The sequence below is a fragment of the Magallana gigas genome, chromosome 1 (assembly GCF_963853765.1).
Source record: "Magallana gigas chromosome 1, xbMagGiga1.1, whole genome shotgun sequence".
In the NCBI taxonomy this organism is placed as follows: domain Eukaryota; kingdom Metazoa; phylum Mollusca; class Bivalvia; order Ostreida; family Ostreidae; genus Magallana; species Magallana gigas.
In genome coordinates this window covers 72,032,438-72,051,240 of record NC_088853.1, presented here as the reverse complement: position 1 = coordinate 72,051,240, position 18,803 = coordinate 72,032,438, and the positions used below count along the sequence as shown (strand labels likewise).

Genomic DNA, 18,803 nt, shown 5'->3' with positions numbered 1-18,803 from the left:
ATAACTGACTTACCACGGATGGTTCATGGTCACTACTCTGACTACTACTCTGGTCCGAGCTCTCCCTGCATTTTTTCCTCTTTTTTGATGATTGTTTTTGTGATTTGCTTTTTTCCATGGCTAAGGAATAAAAACTGTCCACAAAACTTCGTGAAGACTATAGCACCTTATATAAAGGTACATAATACGAAGAAATATATACACCCCATCAAGGTAAAACACAGGTAACACGGAGCGCCTCGAAAACACGTCCACACCGGTGAACGTCCACTCACTCACACCTGTAACAATTAAGCCCCGTTATCACCTGAGATTTACCATTCGGTAAAAATGGTCGGTAGATGTTAAGGACACATATGGATCAAAAGGGGGGGGGGGGGGACAGCCATCTTTGATAGACTCAAAGTTATGTCTGGAACTACATGTACAAATAATCAATAAATAATTATATAGCACGTACCTGTGATAGAATGATTCGAATAATTGTGATTCGCATGTTGAGGATGCCGGTGAAGTAACAAATGAAAAAAAATGGGAAATTCATATTTCATTTTATATGTTCATCAGATACCCCCCCCCCCCCCCCCCCCCCCCCCCCCGGTTGTGGATTAAACAAAAATACCAGGTAAAAACATTGAACAATAGCTTTTTTTAGAATCGACAAACGTCACAAAGCAGTAGTAATGGAGTTATCGGTCTTTAGTCGTGCAAATTTCTTGTTCGACAGATCTGTATGCACCGTTTTTTACTATGGGAGGCACTGTAGCTCCAAGGTCGTCTATTCATTTTTTTTTTAAACCGGGAGCTACAAACCTGCACTTACTATTTAGAAAAATGTCGCAAAATATTTTTTATAAACAAAACCCTATCAATATTATATCGAAGTATATATATATACATGTAGTACTATTCTTCAGCATCCGCTGGTTGTTTCACTATACGCAAACATGTTGAGGTTGATAATTAAGGAACTACGTCAGTGATAGACATACAAAGAGAGGAAGAGTACACGTTTTGAATGAGAGAGAGAGATAGAGAAAGAATTAAAGAGAAAGGGGATATTTAAGAGAGAGAGAGAGAGAGAGAGAGAGAGAGAGAGAGAGAGAGAGAGAGGCGCGTTAGGTTTATCTAACTAAAAAGGTTAATAGTTTGAGTTATCTCCCTTTTTACACGGAGTCATGACATCGCAGTCTACATGTAGATGAATAGCTACAACTACATGTAGTATATACAGTGACACACCAAAAGATGTCGGACACGGTCTTCCTTGACTAAAGCCAGAATGGTCTATACTACATGTAGTATATACAGTGACACACCAAGAGTGAAGAAGGGGGACAGATCTACAAACAATTCTAAAACACTGTAACATATCTTAGTCTCTTATGAATCGTTTTTTAATGTGGGGAGGGGGGGGGGGGAAGGCAGAATCGATCATCCAAAAAATCTTGACAAGCGAAAAATTAGAAAAAGGTTATTTTCAAAATCCTCAAAATCCTAATCCGTGGGGGGGGGGGGGGGGGGGGGGGTGCTACCTTTACTTCAATTTCACTGATTCTTTCCTTATTTTTAATTCAATTTTTTACATGGTCCCATAAAAGTGGGGGTGCCAACTGAATGTTAATACAATTTTTTGTTTGTACATTACAGAAAAGTATTTGCTGCGCAAAAAAGTCCCACCCCCTCAATGCTAAGTGCCTATGAGCTTTGTTGGTAGAAGAGTATTTCGTGTCATGCTACATGTAGGCGCTGGCACGATAAAGACACCCCCACCCCTCAAAATGCTCAAAGACAGGGATCCCGGGTGACCAGAATATAGGTCTATAAATAATGGCGTGAATCTGGTATATGCTTATAAATGACTTACAACATGCATTCAATGATATGATACTACAATGATATATAAATAAGTATATCGAAAGCAAAGGTGTTATCAAGGTCGGCGCTGGCACGATACCGAACCTCCACAGCTCAAAGAGTGACCACTATCTAGGTCGACAGTTGATTAAGGTACATGTGTATATCATACTCCGCTTACAAATACCAATAATATCTGGGTTTTATTTTACGTATAATGCAGGTAGCCTATTTTAATGAAATTAAAACAGATCAAGAAATATGGCGTTTCAGTCTCAGTGAAAGCGAGCCCCCTATTTTTATTTTACTTTAAAAAAATCCTCATATTTTAAAACAATCAAAGCACGGAATCAGCACCCTGGAGTTTTCTCCCCCTCCCCCTTAATCGACCTCCAACCTACCCAAACCCGGCAAACAAATACACCCCCCCCCCCTTCTTAAAAATTAATTATTGTTCAGTGCATGCCACTTGGTTTTGACAAAAAATAGGCCAATTTATTTAATTAATTCATACTTTATCAAAGTGTAATAGAAATAATATCGGTGATATGTTTCATCGAACCCCTTCTCAGTACCATGTATTCAAACAGATTGATTGATTACACACGTTTATTATATCTCCGTACCCTCTTTATCTTTCTATCAATGCTCTCTATTTGTGTGTATTATTTGTAAATTAGAAAAACGGGCTAGGGAAAAGAAACCCTTTTTTAAGATTATACGATTCATCGCATATATAGTCTATTTATATGTCACGATGTGAAATTCAATCTTTCGGACTATTTTTAAATATTGTGTAAATGAACTTTTTCGGACTTCGTGTTAATTGCTACAAAAACTTTTCATCTATTTCGACAACTGTTTTATAAACGTTATAAATTCCGCGCAGCATTAATCCCACCTGAGGCACAATCAGTGATGGACAGCTAATCTTTTAATTGACTTCTGTTTATGTTTATTGACACTTGAGCTTCTTTCATCTTATTAATCCTTTTATGTACATGCTGCTAAAATGTCCCGAGTTACTCAATAGCTGTTTGATAATTGATTTACTTACATCTGTACTTATTATGTTAATCCTTCATTGTGTTATTCCATTGTTCATTATATATTATTCTGAATTGTAAAATATAGTCAGTTGGAATCAGACCTTCGGTGCTGATGTATACCAAACTCACGTAAAAGTTAATTTCATGTAAAGTCTATATAAAAGTCTGAAAACTAAAACGCGTGTTGGCTTGTTGGATGTTTTATGAGGCTGGGTCCAACAACAAGAGAATAAGCTCACGGTTGGCCCAGTATTTTTTTTTTTTTTTTTTTTTTTTTTTTTTTTTATTGTAAACAAAGGTTAAATATATAAATCATTTTATGAAACATTTACTCTCTCACTTCTCACATACTCACATTTTCATCCCATATTGTAATATAAAATAAAGAGTAGGGTAGTTGCTTGTGATAGTTATGCCTATGCAGTAAAACTGCAATCCATGTGAAAAAAACCAGACAAACAAACCAAAGAAAGAAACAAAAAACAAAAAACATAAAAATATTAAATTGATGCATTATTGTACACATGTTAATTCTAAACTGCCAGATGATTAATAAAATCAATCCAAGGAGACCATGCTTTTTCAAATTCGTCAATTTCTGATTTCTGAATATAAATATACTTTTCAGTCTTGTATCTTTGATTTAAATAGTGTAAAAGCCCTAAAAAATGTGGCGTCTTACTTTGTTTTAAACATAAAAATATATAATGTTTTGTATATAGGATTACAAAGTTTAGAATTCTGTTCTCCCAAACAAGGGGATAAACACCAAATAATACATTACAAACATCAAAATTAACATTTTTGTTGCATTTCTCGTATATAAGTATACTAAGTGCATTCCATAGAGGCTGGATTTTCTTGCAAGTTGCAAAAACATGTTTTATAGTTTCAGGCATATCATTACAGAACGTACAGCAGTCAGAGGTAGTAATTCTGATTTTCTTAAGATAATATTTAACAGGAAGAATTCTATGGAGAATTCTATATTGTAACCAATTAATAGTTGAATCATTGGTAGTTCTAAAACATATTTTAAACACATCATGTACACAGAGATCATTTGGCAAAATATCACATAGCTCAGCATTCCATTTGCTGATAGCTGTAGGTACACAATCATTTAAGGTTAAACATATGTATATATGCTTTGTTACTTTTTCTTTCAAAAAAATAGACTCATAATAAAATGGCATAAATGTAGTGCAGTCTCTCTTCAAAGTAGACTTATCAATAGACAAATATGTCAAGTATTTTGATATTGCACATATAACACTATTATATAACATTGGAGGTATATATGAAAAATGGAATCTTTCAGTAAAATCTATTCTTGACAATATGTTTCCATTTTCATTCATAAAATCTCCAATGATTTTAACCCCTTTCATATACCAATCTTTGATAAATACATATTTACATGCAATTTTTATATTTGGGTTGTACCACACAGGAATATTGAAAACATTCTTGGTATTTAATGAGCTTTTAATCATTTTCTTAGTATAGTATAGCCAAGAATTAAAAACATCTTGCCAAAAAATATTGTTTCTTTGAACAACCATGCATGATAGAAAATCATCACCAAAATCAATAAGTTTTTTTGCAAAATCATTACCATTTATTGATAAAAAAAAGTCCATCCATGGTTTGTAGCCTTGAGTTAATTTCTTAATCCATGAACATTTAAGAGATGCCATGAAATTAGAAATGTTAACCATTTTTAAACCACCCTTTAGGTAATCGAGAGTAACAATTTCTCTCTTAACTTTATCACACTTTGAATTCCAAATGAATTCGAACAGGCTCTTACTAAGAGATAGAATGACATCTTGTATTGGATTTGGAAGTGAAATAAACAGGTGGTTAAGTTTTGGAATAATCAAACTTTTTACAACCGTGATGCGCCCAATGGGAGTTAGAATTCTCCTCCTCCATTGTTGAATTAGAGAAAAAACTTTTGGCAGTTGTTTATTATAATTTAATGATGTCATTTTATCTAAGTCGACAGAAAATTCTATTCCAAGTAAATTAAAAGAAGTGGAGCCCCAATCAAGTTTCCAACGTGAATGGTGAAAAACTTCATTAGAAAATTTTTTAGAACCTATCCATACAATTTTTGTTTTAGAGCTGTTTATCTTCAAACCTGAAATGTGTGAAAAAAATTCTAAAGTATCAAGAGCTGCGAAAAGTGACATTGGTGAACCATCTAAGATGAGTGAAGTATCATCTGCATACTGAGAAATCTTATGTTCATTGCCATTAACAATTATACCTCTAATATCAAAGTTTTGTTTTATGAGAATAGATAAAATTTCTGCACATATCAAAAATAAGTAAGGAGCTACTGGGTCACCCTGTCTACATCCTCTTTGGATTTTGAACTGTTCTGACAGGAAGCCACATTGTAATACAGAAGCCTTAAAATCTTTGTTGAGAATCTTTATCCAATTTATAATATTATTTCCAAATCCAAAGTATTCTAGAGCTTTGTATATAAAGGACCATGAAACAGAATCGAAGGCTTTCTCAAAGTCGATAAGAACTAAAAGACCTGGTATGTTTTCATTTTCAGTGAATGACATTAAATCATAAATAATTCTAGTATTTTCTCCAATATATCTTCCTTTAAGAAAGCCTGTTTGTGTATCAGATATAATATAGTCTAGTGTAGACTTAATTCGATAACTAATACATCCTGATATAAGCTTATAGAGAACATTCAGAAGAGTGATGGGTCTCCAGTTTTTCAAATACTGTCTTGGTTTGTCACCTTTTGGTAAACATGATATAATTCCCAATCTCTGGGAAATAGGAAGTTCCTTTTTCAGAAAAATAAAGTTGATTGCATTTAAGATAAAAAGTTTTAGATCCTTCCAAAAGAATTTAAAGAATTCAACTGTAAAACCATCACTACCTGGTGATTTGTTATTTTTCATATTTTTTAGAACCTCAAGAACTTCTTTTTCAGAGATTTCAGCTTCTAACGAGCTAGATATATCTGGTTCTAACTTAGGAATATCTACTTTAATAATTTCTTCAAGGTTAATATTTATTAAATCTGAATCAGCACATGTATATAGATTTTCATAGAATTCTTTGACGTGATTCAATATATTCGATTGCTTGTATATAATCTCCCCTTCTTCAAGTTCTACTTTTTTGATAGTTTTGTTCAGAAAATTCCTAGACTCCAAATTTAGAAAATATTTTGTTGGTTTTTCTCCCTGCTCGATCCATCTTGCTCGAGATCTTATGAAATGGCCTTGAAGTTTATGTTTTCTTAAATTTTCAAGATTTGATTTTTTTTGTTCTATTAGTTCAAAATTAATGTGTTCTTGAGATTCTAAGGATGTTATTTCATTAACTAGGGAGATTTCAATCTTCTCTCTTTCCTTTTTCTTATGAGATGAGTATGAAATAGAAAGACCCCTTATTTCCATGAGAAGCACCTCTAGGAAGATACTGTCGTCTATATCCTTACTGAAAAATGTATGAATATCAGCATTGTATGCATACTGACTCTTTACTCTATCTATAGTTTCCTTAACCTTATCAATGAAAACCATGTCAGTCAGTAAACTACTATTAAATTTCCAAAGCCCCCTACCTCTTTCAAAAGGGTTAAACTTTAGTTCTAAAATAACAATAGAATGGTCAGATCTGTAGCCTGATTTAATATCAAAATTTTCTACTATATTAGACAGACTGTTTGAAATCAAAATCGGTTGGCCCAGTATTAGTTCTGTACGGGAGAGAGCGCCCCGTAATATTTATCATGGCATGCGGGGATCTAACCCCCCCCCCCCCCCGGAAAAATGAAAATTTAATAAATTATCGCAAACATGTCTCGGACCCCCCCCCCCCCCCGGCAAACACAGTTATCCTTTGGAACCCTCCCCCCCCCCCCCCCCCTGGAGAAAAGGTTTCATGGTCGGCGCATGCATGGTAGTTGTCGCAAATGTTTATCGTTTCTTTAATATCTCTATATATTGGCAATGGCGGTCAGATTTCTAATTTCATTCAATTTGACGTTTATAATTTGATTTGATTGAAGTGCATATGCCGATTATTCATGACATTTTGTTAAGTGACTTCAGTTCAACAAGTGCGATGTTTGTGCTGGTGAAATAAACACGGTTTCCGGTGTCAGTCAGAACAAGACAGCGTGCTAAATTGATGAAACTTCTTATAAATTGTAAACAAATCACAGAGTAGATCGGCTTTTGGGTAGGAAGATAACATATGAGAGGTCTTAAAAATATCAAAACATATTCTGACCAATGTTACTTGGAAATATGTCGACACACAGGATTGCTTTAGAAGTCATCTGTGGCATGAGTTTCATCTCTTTATACATGACACTTTGTGTTTCAGAAGTAGATCCACCATCACATCCACTGTACAGAAATTCCTGGACTTGATCCACGCAAACACTCCGTAAATTCCTGGACCCACCACGCCTTCTTCCTCTAGGTTTGAAATTTTCATATTATTCATGATGTCGTATTCAACCACCCCCCCCCCATTCCCCCGCAAACACATTAAAAAAAGTTTTAATAATAGATGAGTTTTCTTTGAGCATATACCGGTATATAATTAAAATATAGATGAGATTAAATAATTAAGAAAACTAAGTTGATGATAAATACATTCAAAAGTAAACATTCCAATAGCTTTTTATTTTTGAATGATTCATTTTCTGAGGCCAAACCGTGGGACCAAAACGACTTGGGGTCGAAACTATAGGATGCCGAAACGACAAGCATCACTGTGACGTATATCGAACAGACGATAGATCAGAGGCAGCAAAATGAAGGATATTTTTACCCATTTGGATCGATAATGGTTCCCCGTGTATGAAATGAAAGTACAGGTTTGTTCAAATGCTGTTTATATTGTACAATGTGGTCTACCTGGGGAATTAATTATGCAACCGAACAAGGAACGGAAAGTCTCGAATTTTCTCCAAACCAACTTTGTACAAATGACTACCGGTAGGTTTTTATTTGTGTTTTACATAGAAACAGTGGATGAGAGGAAGAACAAGACAAACTTGGTCATCAGGCTACATAATTCCTGTTACCTTTGGGCCAGTGTTATGGTATTAAATCAATCTTGAAGTAAACTAATGTGTACTGATGTCAGATAACATTTTTGTTAGGGGCCCCTAAAATTGTAAAAATTTCCGGGAGTTGTTTTATGTCAACAAACAACATGTACCGGTACATGTAGATCTCAGTGATTTCAGAGTGACCAATCATCAGACAGAACCACTCTGCCCTGGACCCACTGGTGACCTTGGGTGACCCCCAGACCCCTTGATTTAAAATTGGCCCCACTGATGTTTAAAAGATAAATAACGTTTTAAAAGGATTCCACGAAATTTCCATTAAAGCGTAAAACTGTAAACTGATGGGCTGTATTGTACAAAGTTGAATTTCTGAATAGATAAATTCATATTTCCATTAAAGCATAATTTACGTAGAATATTAAACCTCTATGTGCATGTTATATTTATAGGTTGAACTTGAGGACAATATCAATTTAAATGTTTGTGTAAAATATCATGAATCAATGTTGACCTTTATTACTTACATTGAAATTACATTACTTGAAATTAATATGATATTGTCAATGAATTATTTATTTAAAATATAACAGTATGAAACATTTTTAGCTCACCTGAGCTGAAAGCTCAAGTGAGCTATTCTGATCACATTTTGTCCGTCGTCCGTCTGTCCGTCCGTCTGTCCGTCTGTCTGTCCGTCTGTCCGTCTGTAAACTTTTTACATTTTGAACTTCTTCTCTAAAACCGCTTATCCAATTTCAACCAAATTTGGCACAAAGCATCCTTATGGGAGGGCGAATATAAATTGCAGAAATAAAAGTTTGATCTCTATTCAAAGCGGAGAAAACCTTGAAACTGTAGAAAAAGGGGGGTGCATTTTTAAAAATCTTCTTCTCAAGAACTACCGAGGCAAATTCAACCTAGTTTAGCATAAATTATCCTTATGGGAAGAAAAATATAAATTGCAAAAATTAAGTGGTCATTCTGTTTCAAATCTGAGTTATTACGAAAATAATAATAAAGGAAAGGCGTGTTTCAATCAGTTTAATAGCTTCGGGTTCGGCATCCGGTAAAATAATTCCATACTTTCTAAAACGAGGTTCTTTGTTTAAAGCAGCCATGACATTATACGAAAAAGGGTCGATCTGACTATGATGAATTTGCTTGTTGTGCAACAGTTCGCGTATGAAGGGAAATTTTGAAACATACAAAATATATTGGTGCCGATTTTGTGAAGTAAATTGAGGCTAAATATTTCAATGCGTTGACAGTTTTCACACATGACGTTGGTGTTAGCTTGTTCTGATTTTCGTTTCGTTCTCATTATGCTTTGTAACCTGGAAACTATCGTCTGTATTTCGTGATTTTTACGTATCAAATCAAACAGAGACTTCGGTAAATCAAACAGTTAATAGCTGTTTACCTGCGCAAATTAAGCAAAATCGGATGTAGGGGTACTGAAATACAATTCATTCTATCGGTAATTCGGCATTATCTTTTGCGTAATGGTACATGTAGATTAATGCAATAGGTTTTGTTGAGATGCTCGGCATTTTCTCGAGTTTATTCAGTTTAAATAGAGTTTGATATCGCTGACGGAAATATGTAGGTATATACATGTATATATATGATTCATTTCGAAAAAATAAATTGTGTTCTTTATTTGTTATACATGTAGTGCATGTTTCTTGTGTTTAATTGTTTACAACTTCTATTTACCAACCATATTTGAGTGTTAAGTTTCGAATTATAAGGAAGATACAGAGATTTGCCCACAATTCTATGTTTGTACACAGATCTTAAAAACTAAAGCTTAAAAAGGTAAAAAATTTGTCAATATTTATTAAGAAAATTTTCAAAGTCTGTTCTTCCAGAAACCAACTTTAACAACTTATTGTATTGTAAACTTAACCTTTTTAGCTCACCTGAGGGTGGGGCCACAATTGGGGGTCGAAGTTTAACAAATGAATATATAGAGTAAATCTTTAAAAATCTTTTCCTCAGAAACTAATCAGCCAGGAAAGCTGAAACTTGTGTGAAAGCATCATCAGGTAATGTAGATACAAATTTGTGAAAATCATGATCCCCGGAGGTAGGGTGGGGCCACAATGAAGGATCGAAGTTTTACATAGGAATATATATAGAACTAGACACGATCTCGTTGCGAGCAACGAGGAGGTCTTCCGTCCGATTTTTAGAACAGGAAATGACCTTGCCTTTTATCTTCATCAACGAAACATATCAAGAAATGCAGATGTGTTCTAAAAGAGCGATGGATGAAGGATTATACACCTGTAGGATCCTTAATTTTAAGGACCAGTCCCATTTTATTTCATATTAAATAAGAGGTCTATTGACTTAATAACAGGTCTAATAACCTGTAATAAAAAGAAACCGAAGAAAAAAAGAGGGCCTTCCTTTGTAAACGGAAGACCCTAATAACAATAAGAATAGAAGGGTCTTCCGCTGAAGACGGAAGACCCTAATAATAAAAGACTGTATTTGTCTAAATCTTAATTGAAGAGTGTTTTTCAACTTGTACTACAGTCCAACAACCCTTTTATGTTGATTATTTTAGTTAGAAAATTAAATAAAAAGCAGAGAAAGAAATAAAGAGAAAGAACAAATCTTGGCTCCGGCGAGATTAGAACACACAGCCTTTGCAGGTGTCTCAAAACATGGCTGACGCGAAATAATTCCCGAATTTGTGTTTGAATTTGGGGCGTTTTCGCCCGGGAGAAGAGCTGAGTTTTTGTATGAGATGAAAAACAAAGTGTAAGATGTCTGACTATTTAGGTTTGGTAACAGTGCGAGGTCATTTGAAATATTGACGCGTGTTTTTGTCTGGAGGGGGGTGAAAAGACCCGAGCTTGATTTTCGTCGTAAATAAATCGAAAATAGAATTTTGAGGTGTGGATCTCGGGTTCGGTTAACAACTATTAGGGGAAGTCCTAAAACAATGACTGATGCAGTTTACCCATGTATTTCAGTGTTGAGAATTTTTGTTCGTGTCGTTTACTATTATGTTTGACTGTTTTATTTCAGCAGGATTGATAGAATCTTTATAAATGTAGAAATAACGAAATCAGTAACACGTAAATTTATTCGGTAAAAATTTGATGCAGTAATTTCCACAGTTCTAACATTCATAAGTAGTTCACACGCTATCGTAGATTCAGACTAAATGGAAAAAAAGAAATATACATGCAACAGAAATATTACGTGGCTGCACAGGGGCCAAGCCCATTTCAACATTAATTTCAATGAAACCATACATAAAGAAAGAGGTCGAACTCTGACCCAGATAGAAAACTACCAGCTCGCTTCAAAATCCTAAAAAATCAATTAATCTTTAAAACACTCGCAACGTGCATGTATTTTTCATAAAAGTAATGTCTGAGATACACTCTTGCCGAATTTTAAGTTGATGGGTCTTACAATAGGGGAGATATACGCATTATTCTCTCGAAGTCGCCAGTTTATTTTTACTCGGACATTTACCGGTCCAGAGCTCACGATGGGATTTTGCCTATGACAACAGCAGTATTGCAACAAGTCGAGAAACATTTGCAATAATCTTTTAAAATCTTACATCAAACGCAATTTATGGATTTACTTTTTACTTTTAAAGTTTTCAGAAATAAAATATATAAAATGCCATAACATTTACATGCTAAACACTACATATGTATGATGAGAGAGAGAGAGAGAGAGAGAGAGAGAGAGAGAGAGATTAATCAGAAATCGATTTGATCAGAGATATAAATAACATTTACGTCTCTGATTTGATTAAGAAATTTATAATTGTTTTATCTGCTTTTTCATATGTATTATATTTCTTTTTGTCTCAAGTTTTTCTTTGCCGACAATAACTGCATAATACAAAATTCTGGTACGTCAGCAAATAAAATAACCTACGTCATTAGAAATATAGTATGATTATTTATTCCCCATTTTCCCGAATCCAAACGATACCCAAGTGTTATGTCTAAATGACCAATGTTAAGCATTCAGTTGATAATAAAAATCGGTCTTTTTTTAATCCCAGACAGTCAATAGATTTGTTATTAAATCATTGAACAGTGAATTTCAAAAAATAACATCCGTAGACAATAAAAATACGTATTTACTTTTTTTGACGTCAAATGTACATTAGCCTCTAGCCTCATTACTCCATGTTACCTGTAGTAGATCTTTTAGAGAGAGAGAGAGAGAGAGAGAGAGAGAGAGAGAGAGAGAGAGAGAGAGAGAGAGAGAGAGAGAGAGAGATTTTAGTGTTCAGGAATTCAATATAAACGCAACATTTGTCAATAAACGCATGTATACATGCATACATGTACATATCTAAATGTTTGAATAAATACAAAACAACCTTTCTTTTTAAGCCATGTGAAATACTAAAAACGTTGGTGCATTGCTAAATGTTGTGTGTATACAATCATTGAAATGGCGGCATTTCTTTGATGCCGGCAAAGCGATCCAGTGAACTCTAATGCGGTCGAACTGCAGGGGTGCTTCGGCGGCATGTCTTTGATGCCGGCAATGCGACAATCGTCCGAATTTAGCGAGCAGTTGACAGAAAAGAGCTCTATATTTGTACTGAAAAAAAGCCGCTATTATTTTTATTTATGACAAAAAGAAAACGGAAAACATTCAAATCCATCATTATAAAGATAAAATCGTTAAACAAAACACAGTTAAGCAAGAACAAATAATCGGCACTCGGGGACTGAACCCGGGTCGCCTCGACACAAGTCCACCACTCTAACAACTGAGCTACGCGGACTCTCGCTTCAGAACTTTGGAGCCCAAAATCTCGAGAATGCATGGATCGATTTTAAAACAGATTTCATATTCAGAGGTTTTTAGAGTGTCTCTATCGAATAGTAACATAAAAAAAATTCAAGTTCAAAAAATTGAAAAATTAAGGTTTTTCATTTCTTTCCGGTGACGACCGGAAGTGACGGCAGACGTTTGGATATGCGTAGTACACTGCGGCCGTTCACTCTCTACGATCTCTGAAAATTTGAAAGTTCTATCTTAAATACTTTTGGAGAAAACTTGTGAACAAGCAAAAACATAAAATCTTTAATATCTCGGGACCGGAAGTGACGACCAAAAAAATCCCACGTACTTTTCTTACAAATGTTGTCATAAACAAGATCTGAAAGTTTTATCAAAATCTACTGAAGCGTTTTCGAGAAAACGTGGGAGAAAAAAAAAATAATAATAACTAGACACGATCTCGTTGCGAGCAACGAGGAGGTCTTCCGTCCGCTGAAGACGGAAGACCCTAATAATAAAACACTGTTTTTGTCTAAATCTTAATTAAAGAGTGTTTTTCAACTTGTTGTACAGTCAAACACCCTTTTATGTTGAATATTTTAGTAAGAAAGTTAGACAAAAAGGAGAGAAAGAAATAGAGAGAAAGAACAAATCTTGGCTCTGGCGAGATTAGAACACACAGCCTTTGCAGGTGTCTCAAAACATTGCTGACGCGAAATAATTCCCGAATTTGTCTTTGAATTTTGGGAGTTTCCGCCCGGGAGAGGAGTTGAGTTTTTGTATGAGATGAAAAACTACGTGTAAGATGTCTGACTATTCAGGTTTGGTAACAGTGCGAGGTCATTTGAAATATTGATGCGTGTTTGTGTCTGGAGGGGGGGGGGGGTGAAAAGACCCGAGCTTGATTTTTCGTCTTAAATAAATCGAAAATAGAATTTTTAGGTGTGGATCTCGGATTCGGTTAACAACAATTAGGGGAAGTCCTAAAACAATGACTGATGCATTTTACCCATGTATTTCAGTGTTGAGAACGTTTTTTCGTGTCGTTTACTATTATGCTTGACTGTTTTATTTCAGCAGGATTGATAACATCTTTATAAATGTAGAAATAACGAAATCAGTAACACGTAAATTTATTCGGTAAAAATTTGATGACAGTAATTTCCACAGTTCTAACATTCATAAGTAGTTCACACGCTATCGTAGATACAGATTAAACGGAAAACAAGAAATATACACGCAACAGAAATATTACGCGGCAGCTTACATGTACTGTGTAAATTTTAAGTCCACGTACAGGCTATACTCGCCGTTTGATCTCAGGAATTTCTTCTTAATTGTTCAATCTGCTGCATATTTGGCAGACAATAAGAATGGGGTCCGAGGTACATTTACATAAAATTTCATTCGGATTGAGTAAGGGGCTCGGGAGTTAGAATTTTTTCTACAGTACATGTCAAGCACGCCAATCGAAACTCGAATTATTTGAATCCATAGACATTTTCCCGTAACTTGATATAAAATATGTATAGTTTTTGGACGCCAATGTACATTTAGCTTCTTTCCAATTTACTCCACGTTACCTGTACTAGTTCTTATTCAAATGCTAAAACATTTGTACTAGAGAGAGAGAGAGAGAGAGAGAGAGAGAGAGAGAGAGAGAGAGAGAGAGAGAGAGATATTACATTTTTTAATGTTCATTTTATACGTTTTATAATGTTCAGGAAATCAATATATAAGCAACCTTTGTCAATAAACGCATGTATACATGCATGTGTGTATCTATATATGGGATTAAATACTAAGCATTCCTCCTTTTTAAGCCGAGTAGAATAACTTGGGTGCATTGCTAAATGTTGTGTGCATACAGTCATTGAGTTGGCGGCATTTCTTTGATGCCGGCAAAGCGACCAAGCGAACTCTAATGCGGGCGAACTGCACTTCGGCGGCATGTCTTTGATGTCGGCGATGCTACGAGCGTCGTAATATAGAGACCTGCTGACAGAAAAGAGCTCTATATTTGTACTAAAAAAAGCCGCTATCTTTTTTTTATTTATGACAAAAATAAAACTGAAAATATTCAAATCCATCATTTTAAAGATAAACCCATTCATCAAAACACAAATGAGAGAGAATAAAGATTCGGCACTCAGGGACTGAACCCGGGTCGCCTGGGCACAAGTCCACCACTCTAACGACTGAGCTACGCGGACCCTCGCTTCAGAACTTTGGAGTCCAAAATCTCAAGAATGCGTGGATTGATTTTAATACGAATTTCATATTCTGACGTTTTGAGAGCGTCTCTATCGAATGAAAAACTAAAAAAAATTCAAATCCAAAAAATTAAAAAATTAAGGTTTTTCATTTCCTTCCGGTGACGACCGGAAGTGACGGCGGACGTTCGGATATGCGAAGGGCACTGCGGCCGTTCACTCTCTACCTTCTCTGAAAATTTGAAAGTCCTCTCTTGAATACTTTTTGAGAAAAATTGTGAACAAGCAAAAACATAAAATCTTTAATATCTCGGTACCGGAAGTGACGACCAAAAAAATCTCGTGTAATTTTCTTACAAATTTTGTCATGAGTAAGATCTGAAAGTTTCACGAAAATCGGCTGAAGCGTTTTTGAGAAAACGTGACAGAAAAAAAAAATAATAATAATAACTAGACACGATCTCGTTGCGAGCAACGAGGAGGTCTTCCGTTCGATTTTTAGAATGAAATATGACATCATCGACTTTGATTTTCGACAACAAAACATGTTATGGAAATAGGAGTGAAGTACTAATGCTTTATTGTATCGCTTTTCATAAGTTCTCTTGCTTTTTTAAATACTTGCATTTCTTTCAATTAAGATAAAAAAAGATCAAACTTGTTTACCTCTGGTCCCTAAAAACCCTAATTGGGTAACGCAAGAAAATCATTATATTGTTAGGATATATAAACGTATTATACCTAATCTAGCTTTAATAACCTTTCACAAAATGGCTCTCATTAAAGGGCTATAGATAAAAGGTTTTAGAGCTCTTTGATCCCCTAATTTTGGGGCAAGTCCCTTTTTCTTGGATTCAAATGAAAGGACATTTAATTCTGAACACATTTTGTTAACAAGTGTTTAGAAATACGTTACCGTTCTGGAGATATATGAGAAAGAAGGTTTTAGGGGCCGATCCCTTATCTCCTTATAGGGGCCGTTTAACGAAATTTTGAAGGTTGCATTTTGTTGAGAACATCATTTTGAACAACTTTTCTTCTGTACTGCATTATTATATATCCTTTCTGATATATGGGTGATCAAAATGTTGGACTTTTGGCCCCTTAAAACCCTTAATTACGCAACACATGATACAATCATTACATTGCTTTGATACATAACTATACGATAAACACATTTGCTTCATAACATTTCACAAAATATCCCTCAATAAAGGGTTATAGATAAAAGACTTTTGAGCCTTTTGGTCCCCTAATTGTAGGGGCAAGTCCCTTTTTCTTGGTATCAAATAAAAGGACATTTAATTCTGAACACATTTTGTCAACAAGTGTTTAGAAATTCGTTACCGTTCTGGAGATATATGAGAAAGAAGGTTTTAGGGGCCGATCCCTTATCTCCTTATAGGGGCCGTTTAACGAAATTTTGAAGGTCGTATATTGTTAAGAACATCATTTTGAACAACTTTTCTTCTGTACTGCATTTCAAAATATTTTTTTTTTTGAGATATGGGTGATCAAAATGTTGGTTTTTTCACCCCTAAAAACCCCTAATTACTAAACACATGATAAAATCATTACATTGCTTGAAAACAAATTTTGTTCAACAAGTGTTTAGAAATTCGTTACGTTCTGGAGATATATGAGAAAGAAGGCTTTAGGGGCCGGTCCCTTATCTCCTTTTAGGGGCCGTTTAACGAAATTTTGAATGTTGCATTTTGTTGAAACATCATTTTGAACATCTTTTTTTCTGTACTGCATTACAAAATAGTTTTCCTTTCTGAGATATGGGTGATCGAAATTTTGGACTTTTGGCCCCTAAAACCCCTTAATTACGTAACACATGAGAACATCATTACATTGCTTGAATACATAACTATAAAATAAACGCATTTGCTTCTACATCATTTCACAAAATATCTCCCAGTAAAGGGCTACATATTAAAGACTTTAGAGGCCTTTGGTCCCCTAATTTAAGGGGCCAGCCCCTTTTTCTTGGTATCAAATAAAAGGTCATTTAATTCTACACAATTTTTGTTTAACAACTGTTTAGAAATTCGTTACCGTTCTGGAGATATATGAGAAAGAAGGTTTAAGGGGCCGATCCAATAACTCCTTTAAGGGGCCGTTTAACGAAATTTTGAAGGTTGCATTTTGTTGAGAACATCATTTTGAACAATTTTTTTTATGTACTGCATTACTAAATATTTTTCCTTTCTGAGATATGGGTGATCAAAATTTTGGACTTTTGGCCCCTAAAAACCCGTAATTACGTAACACATGATAAAATCATTACATTGCTGTAATACATAAATTGAGATAAACACATTTGCTTCTATAACATTTCACAAAATATCTCTCAGTAAAGGGCTACAGATTAAAGACTTAAGAGCACTTTAGTCCCTTAATTTGTGGGGCCAGTCCCTTTTTCTTGATATCAAATAAAAGGTCATTTAATTCTACACAAAATTTGTTAAACAAGTGTTTAGAAATTCGTTACTGTTCTGGAGATATATGAGAAAGAAGGTTTTAGGGGCCGGTCCCTTATCTCCTTTTAGGGGCCGTTTAACGAAATTTTGACGATTGCATTTTGTTGAGAACATCATTTTGAACAACTTTTCTTCTGTACTGCATTACAAATTATTTCTCCTTTCTGAGATATGGGTGATCGAAATTTTGGACTTTTGGCCCCTAAAAACCCTTAATTACGCAACACATGATACAATCATTACATTGCTTGCATACATAACATTGAGATAAGCATATTTGCTTCTATAATCTTTTACAAAAAATCCCACAGTAAAGAGTTACGGGTAAAAGACTTTAGAGCCCTCTAGGTCCCTAATTTGAGGGGCCAGCCCCTTTTTCTTGATATCAGCTGAAAGGTCTTGTGAATATAAACTTTTGTTACTTTACATGTTTAAACAAAATATTTTCCAGAAAAGAGATAAAGAGAGAAATGCACAAAAATTTACGACGCTTTTTTAATGTCAATTTTCGAGCCATAGCGAGCTTTGGCGCCAATAGTGCTAAACATACAAAACAACAATCATGCAAAACTTCAATATTTCCTTTACCAACCGTAGAAATTTGAGCTCAAAATCTCTTTTAGTTTAGGAGAACAGCCGCAGACAAAATACCCATATAAAAATTAGAAAAATCTCAATATCTCAAAAACGGATGTGACGTCATCAATGCAAAAAATTTGCTATCATGTTCAGACCATTATCTATCACATCTAAAAATTTGATGGAGATCAGTTGAGTCGTTTATGAGAAATCGCGTGCACAAAAATGGGAAGAAAAAAAAAGAATAAAAATAATAGGGAAAAAGAAACCGAAGAATAACAATAAGGTCTTCCGTTGGAAACGGAAGACCTTAATAATAATAATAATAGATAATAATAATAATAATAGAGGAAAAGAAACAAAGCAAAAACAATAAGGTCTTCCGTTTCCAACGGAAGACCTTAATAATAGAGGAAAAGAAACAAAGCAAAAACAATAAGGTCTTCCGTTTCCAATAAATCTTTAAAAATCTTCTTCTCAGAAACTAATCGGCCAGGAAAGCTGACACTTGTGTGGAAGGATCCTCAGGTAATGTAGATTCAAAGTTGTGAAAATCATGACCCCCGGGGTACGGTGGGGCCACAATGGGGGATCGAAGTTTAACATAGGAATATATAGAGAAATCTTTAAAAATCTTCTTCTCAGAAACTAATCAGCCAGGAAAGCTGAAACTTGTGTGAAAGCATCCTCAGGTAGTGTAGATTCATAGTTGTGAAAATCATGACCCCCGGGGGTAGGATGGGGCCACAATGGGGGGGTCGAT

At 34.8% G+C, this 18,803-nt stretch overlaps 1 protein-coding gene across 7 annotated transcripts in view; it reads left to right on the top strand.

Moving 5' to 3' along the window:
* Nucleotides 1-18,803, top strand: part of LOC117684045 (uncharacterized) — a 365,862-nt gene that overhangs the window by 15,006 nt on the left and 332,053 nt on the right. For 3 of the 7 annotated variants that reach the window (XR_010710683.1, XM_066074704.1, XM_066074693.1), the window contains exons 3-4: nt 7,284-7,382; nt 7,614-7,903. The exons of 1 other annotated variant lie outside the window; for it this stretch is intronic. The gene's annotated coding sequence lies outside the window, so the exon portion shown is untranslated. Of the gene's footprint in view, nt 1-7,283; nt 7,383-7,468; nt 7,498-7,613; nt 7,904-7,930; nt 8,011-18,803 lie in introns of those variants that run through there. 3 more of the 7 variants (XM_066074712.1, XM_066074715.1, XM_066074724.1) reach the window with 3 other exon arrangements.